A 5446-nucleotide genomic window follows, 5' to 3' on the forward strand; every position below is an offset into this window, starting at 1 on the left:
CGACAACAATATGCCTTAGGACTAGGGAATCAAGAAAAATAAACTCACTTTTTTATATAGCAAATTCCTTCCAAATAAATTAAGTTCAGTGATTCACATACATACATATTATTTACAATGAATTTGTATGACATATGAAATATCTATTACATAATTATGATGAATATTGAAAGGAATATACATTCACACATGTCACTGGAACCCCCCAAATACCTCGACCAACAAATATCATCTAAAAACTCAATCTATCTGCTTTGAAAGCCACCAACATTCAATAGCACCACTAGATCCATGAGATACCAGTTTGAAATGTCAATGTATAATGTCATGTGTTATGAAAGCGTGGGATTTAGCATACAGTGAGATTTAAAGATGAACAATCCAATGTAATCTAAGTTCATGTGTTATGTCATGCTTCCTATGACAGTGCGGGTTCAACTAAGGGTTGGACGTACAGTTAGCCTTAAAAAATCATTCAATTCAATATGCAATCAATCTCTCTGCTCATGGACTGTATATCACTTCCATCTCCCTACCCCACTACTTTCATTGGACCGGTAGAACAGCTAATGCCTACATTGATTAAAAAATGTATAATAATAATTCAACTTTATTTTTAAGCAGGGAAGTCCCATTGAGACCCATATCTCTTTTGGGTAAATCCATTTGCATTCAATTACTTTTTGAGAGCACCCCTTTTGATTTGAACAAAATTTCCATACATGTTTGCCCATTGTAGAAGTACTCAGAAAGTGACTTTTTGGACCTGAATTCCAAAACACTCAAGAGATAAAGGTGCTCAAAGTTGACCTATTTTGCATAACCCACCATACCCGGAAGACATCCATGTCTTCATGACTGGAAAAGGTAAACGGTGGAGATTTATATCATTTAAAAGCTTACAAATAGGGCTGTCCAAACTATCTTTTTTTATGTAATTTTTTTTTCATTTAAAAGTAAATTATCTAAAAACGAGCAAACTCAAGGTTTTTGTGTTGTGCCCGCTATTGGTTGAGACACAACATGCTTTTGAATACAGGGTGGGTGTCATGTTTTGGCTAATAAATGTACAAAAATGATACCCACACTGTATTCAAGAGCATGTTGTGTCTCAACCGATGGCGGCCACAACACAAAAATGTCAGAAGATGAAAAGTATGGTCGAAGCTACAACATATGCGAATATGAAAAAAATCGAAGTTGATGTGATTTTAGATAATTGACGTTAAAGGTAAAACAAATCATTACTTATTTTTCAAGACAATCGTTTGACAACCCTGCTGATAAGCTTTTGAATGATATCAAACTCAACCATTTATATTTCCCAGTGTTGAAAAATGGGTCAACTTTGAGCACCTTTATCTCCTGAAGTTTTGGGCATTCAGGTCCAAAAAGTCAATTTCCGACCACTTTATGGGCAAACATGTATGGAATATTTATTTTTTATCAAAAGGGATGCTGTCAAAAAGAGATTGATTTCAAATAAGCAGCAAATATGGAGTTAGTGACAGAATTACATACATCAAAGGAGGGTGCACAAGAAACGCAAAAATACAAAAACACAACTAGAATTAAGCAGATATTAAACAGAACTGGCTTCAAATGCTATTTGAAACCTTTAAAATACTTTTAGCGTTTGCTTTAAACTGCCTGGAGTGTCAGACTTATATTTTTGCAGCTATTCTATTGGTTCCATTGCAACAGGCATGTCAATCAATCCCAGCTCAAGTACTTGAAATTATTTCAAATAGTATTTGAACCCGGGTCTGGTAATAAGAGAGGAATGGGGAGCGGTATGCATGTCCCCATAAATTTGTGAGATACACACACCCCACTGCCTTATTTTTTCTATTACGAATCAAGGGTTGATAGAAGCTCCCCTTAGAGGAAAAAGTCTATACGTCAGCGCACTGCGTGTGTTCTCTACCAGGCGAAAGGATGGAACACAGCCAGGATAATGGATGGCCAGAGCTGGCTTAAAACAAAGGTATTATACCAAAGGAAATGAGAGAAAGGATGTTAACAAGTGTAATCTAAGCCCTCATCACTTGAACTTCTTTAAAAACCCTTTGAGTCAGTCTACGAGTCTAGGATTAAATAGTTCTATCCTTTAAAATGAAAAATTTGTGTAAAAAACCCTCCAAAGGTAACCCATAAGTTGGTACATCAAACATTTCTTTCTGACTCAAATTAACATACAACTCCTTTGCACGTTCCTGAGTAAATATAGGCAAGCATACACACACACACACACGCACGCTTGAACACGCACGAACACGCGCAAAAACACACACACACACACTCACTGTCTGCTGCAGGTCGGGGGGATGAGGACGCGGACAACCAGGGAGTGAGTGTGTATGTCGTCCATGCGTCTTGGGGTCGGCTCAGCGGTGGCTCTTATGGTCTCGTAGATGGTCTCCTCATGGGAGCTGTCAGAGGCGGAGTCCACGGAGTAGTCAGAACAACTCTGGGCCATCTCATCCTCACTGGACGTGGGACTCCGGGGCATAGTCAGTAGGCCAGACGAATTCAGCTTTGGAGGAGTAGAAAACTATGAGTAAACAACTTAGAAAAAACAACTTTTAGACGAATCCTACATTTTAACTTAGTCTCTCTCCCATTGACATCAATACATGACTAAGTCAAAATATGACGTTAGAAGATAAGCTCTAATACAAGCTCTAATAATGCTCTATATACAGTGGTTCCTCCTTTAAAAGTTGCGAGCTTGCACTTAGAGGTACCCAGCGTCACGGCTTCATTGCTCCAGACAACCACAAGTGGGAGTTAGAGCACTCATTATGCATTTGGGTCCCAAGGTTTTTATATGACCAATCATCGAGTGGTTCCAATTACGAATTTTGCCTCGAGCCACCCTTGCCTTGTGGCGTTCTTCAACAAAGATGGCTGACAAAACATTACGGTGGAACCAGATGTAAGTTGTTATAATGTCATAACGAGTCAAGCAAAAAAATTACAATTGAGAGAAATATGTTAGTTAATGTAGAGACAAACGTTTGCGCATATTTTTTTGTCATAAAGTTCATTTACAAAAATTGCTATTTAGCAAGTTATCTGACTGGCTAACATTAGCCAGCTAGCTAGTGTTAGGAAATTGAACTTGTAATTCCTGTTGTTTAATGTTTTAGGGACTCCTGAGAAAACAAGCAAACCAAGCTGTTGTCTTGTGGAACAGTGGATGTAAAGAATCTAGCTAGCTAAAGCATTTACTGCAAATTGAATGTACAATTGTGTAAGCTTGCCTTGCAATGCAGCTGAAGTAACAAAGCTAGCTAACTATTTACTTGCTTATTGTGTCGTGGAGAATAAAAATAACTCTATGCCTATGGATGTGTAGCTAGCTACAGTATGTAGCCGATCTGTGTATGGACCCTAAAACGTTAGGTTCTGAACTAATATTCATACCAATCTATTTTCCTCTGCTGTCATAGCTGTTGTATCAACTTCAAGTCTGAATGGCATGAATGAAGCCTATGGTTAGAGTAGAATATAATAACTTTATTGTGCCAAGGATGCAAGTCCTACACACATGTACTGTAGTTATTACCACGCATGAGATTCCCTCATTGTAGCCTGTACATTGAATATTTTCACTGATCATGTACTCTACCTTGGCAAATAAAGGTGCAGTTCAGGTATGAATCTCTTGAGACATTCTTATTCAGTCATATCAAACTGTGTCTGCATGTATGTATTACAATTATACCCTTCAACAGTGTTTACAAATCCTGCTCCTGGGACATCAATGATTACACATTGTAACTATGCAATAGACTATAAACATGATTGATTTGTAAGTCATACATACAAAAAAAATGCATATCTGAGGTTAAAGGATAGTATTTCAATGAGATACTTAATTTCAACCAGTGGAGAACGTGAAACACTTTATTGAAAGAAGTTCATTATCCAGGTGTTATAAATACATAAATCCATTATAATTATCATCATTGTAATATTATAAATACAAGTCAATCTGTACTTCAATGCACATATGACGTGCATTATGAAATGAGGAAGAAAGAGATGAGGTGGGGAGAGAGGTGCAGAAGACAGAGAGGGAAAGAGGTAAGAACAGCGGCAGACAGCATATGATTCATGAATTACAGCGCTACTCTAATATTCTCTCTCTTGAATTGCAAAACAGACCTTGGATCATTAACTCTGGTACTACTACATCTCTGTCTGTATTTCAATGTAAAGCATCTCTTTAATAATATTTTCCTGTTGACCCGTTCATGCTGTGTCCTCTGTGTCAGCCAGTTCAGATGCGGGAGGGGTTCACCAAAACAGCTGATATAACCTAGAGGATTTAGGGAGAAGGGGGAGAGGGATGAAGTGAAGAAGAGAGACTGTTATTGTGTGTGTGTGTGTGTGTGGTCTCACCTGGTGTCCACACTAAGTGGCTACAGAGTACTTTATGCTGTGCTCTCTGTGTCAGCCAGTTCAGATGCGGGAGGGGTTCACCAAAACAGCTGATATAACCTAGAGGATTTAAGGAGAAGGGGGAGAGGGATGAAGTGAAGAAGAGACTGTTATTGTGTGTGTGTGGTCTCACCTGGTGTCCACACTAAGTGGCTACAGAGTACTTTATGCTGAAAAACAGACACATGAGGACAAACAATAGAAGATAATGTCAATAGAAGATACTGTATGTGACACAGACACCTATCGGAGTGTACCTGAAACATTTAAAAATAGAGGGCTATGTGTCTCACCTCCAAATCATGACTTGGCAGAAACAGATAATCCTGTGAAAATGACTGTGTTTATGTGGTGTATATCTGAAAATTAGCAGCTGACATCTTTTTTTTTTTAATTAATGCATGTGAGAAAGGTTCCATGTATAACAAGACAGGCAGAGATGGAGAAAAAGAACACAGAGCAGTTTAATTACCTCTGGTTATGGACACTTTTGCCAGCAATAATTCTTCCACAGCCTGTTTCTCGGACAGTGAACATCTGGCAATGTCTACATTTTTGACCCCTTGATCAGCTCGCTCTTCGAAAGTAAAGAAAACAGCTTATTCTTCCTTGATATGAAAGCAATAACTGAGATATGACCGTTCAATCAAAAGCAGCAGATGTCATTTTTAGGATACATCAATCCAGCCCAGTGCTGCTTACCTGAGATGCCATCTTCGTAGGTGTCCGCTTTCACTTCCTTCGTGTCGGAAAAAGTTGCTTTCAGAACAATTCTTTTTGATTGAAAATAAAAAAAGGTTTTGCTCTCGACAAAAAGACACCAATGTACCTCCATAGCGTATAACAATTTGCCTGTGAATAACTACACCTTCATACAAACGTGCTACTTCAACAAGAATTCTTGACGCACACCCGAAGATGCTGCCATATCCTGCCAGCACACCCACAAGCGAGCCACTTAGGAGCAGAATGATGACGTGTGGAAGAGGGAAAGGAA

General features: G+C 38.6%; 1 long non-coding RNA gene across 2 annotated transcripts; it reads right to left on the reverse strand.

The window, feature by feature from the left end:
• Window positions 1-3907: 3907 nt before the first annotated feature.
• LOC135509991 (uncharacterized) lies at window positions 3908-5226 on the reverse strand. 2 transcript variants are annotated; one of them, XR_010451039.1, is made up of 4 exons: window positions 5152-5226; window positions 4922-5026; window positions 4411-4509; window positions 3908-4327 (listed from the first exon to the last, which is right to left on the reverse strand). It is a non-coding gene; the product is annotated as an uncharacterized LOC135509991 (long non-coding RNA). The 2 variants fall into 2 exon arrangements; XR_010451038.1 differs by having other exon boundaries at window positions 3908-4509.
• Between the last annotated feature and the right edge of the window lie 220 nt (window positions 5227-5446).

Source organism: Oncorhynchus masou, chromosome 23 (genome assembly GCF_036934945.1).
Source record: "Oncorhynchus masou masou isolate Uvic2021 chromosome 23, UVic_Omas_1.1, whole genome shotgun sequence".
NCBI classification, from domain to species: Eukaryota; Metazoa; Chordata; class Actinopteri; order Salmoniformes; family Salmonidae; genus Oncorhynchus; species Oncorhynchus masou.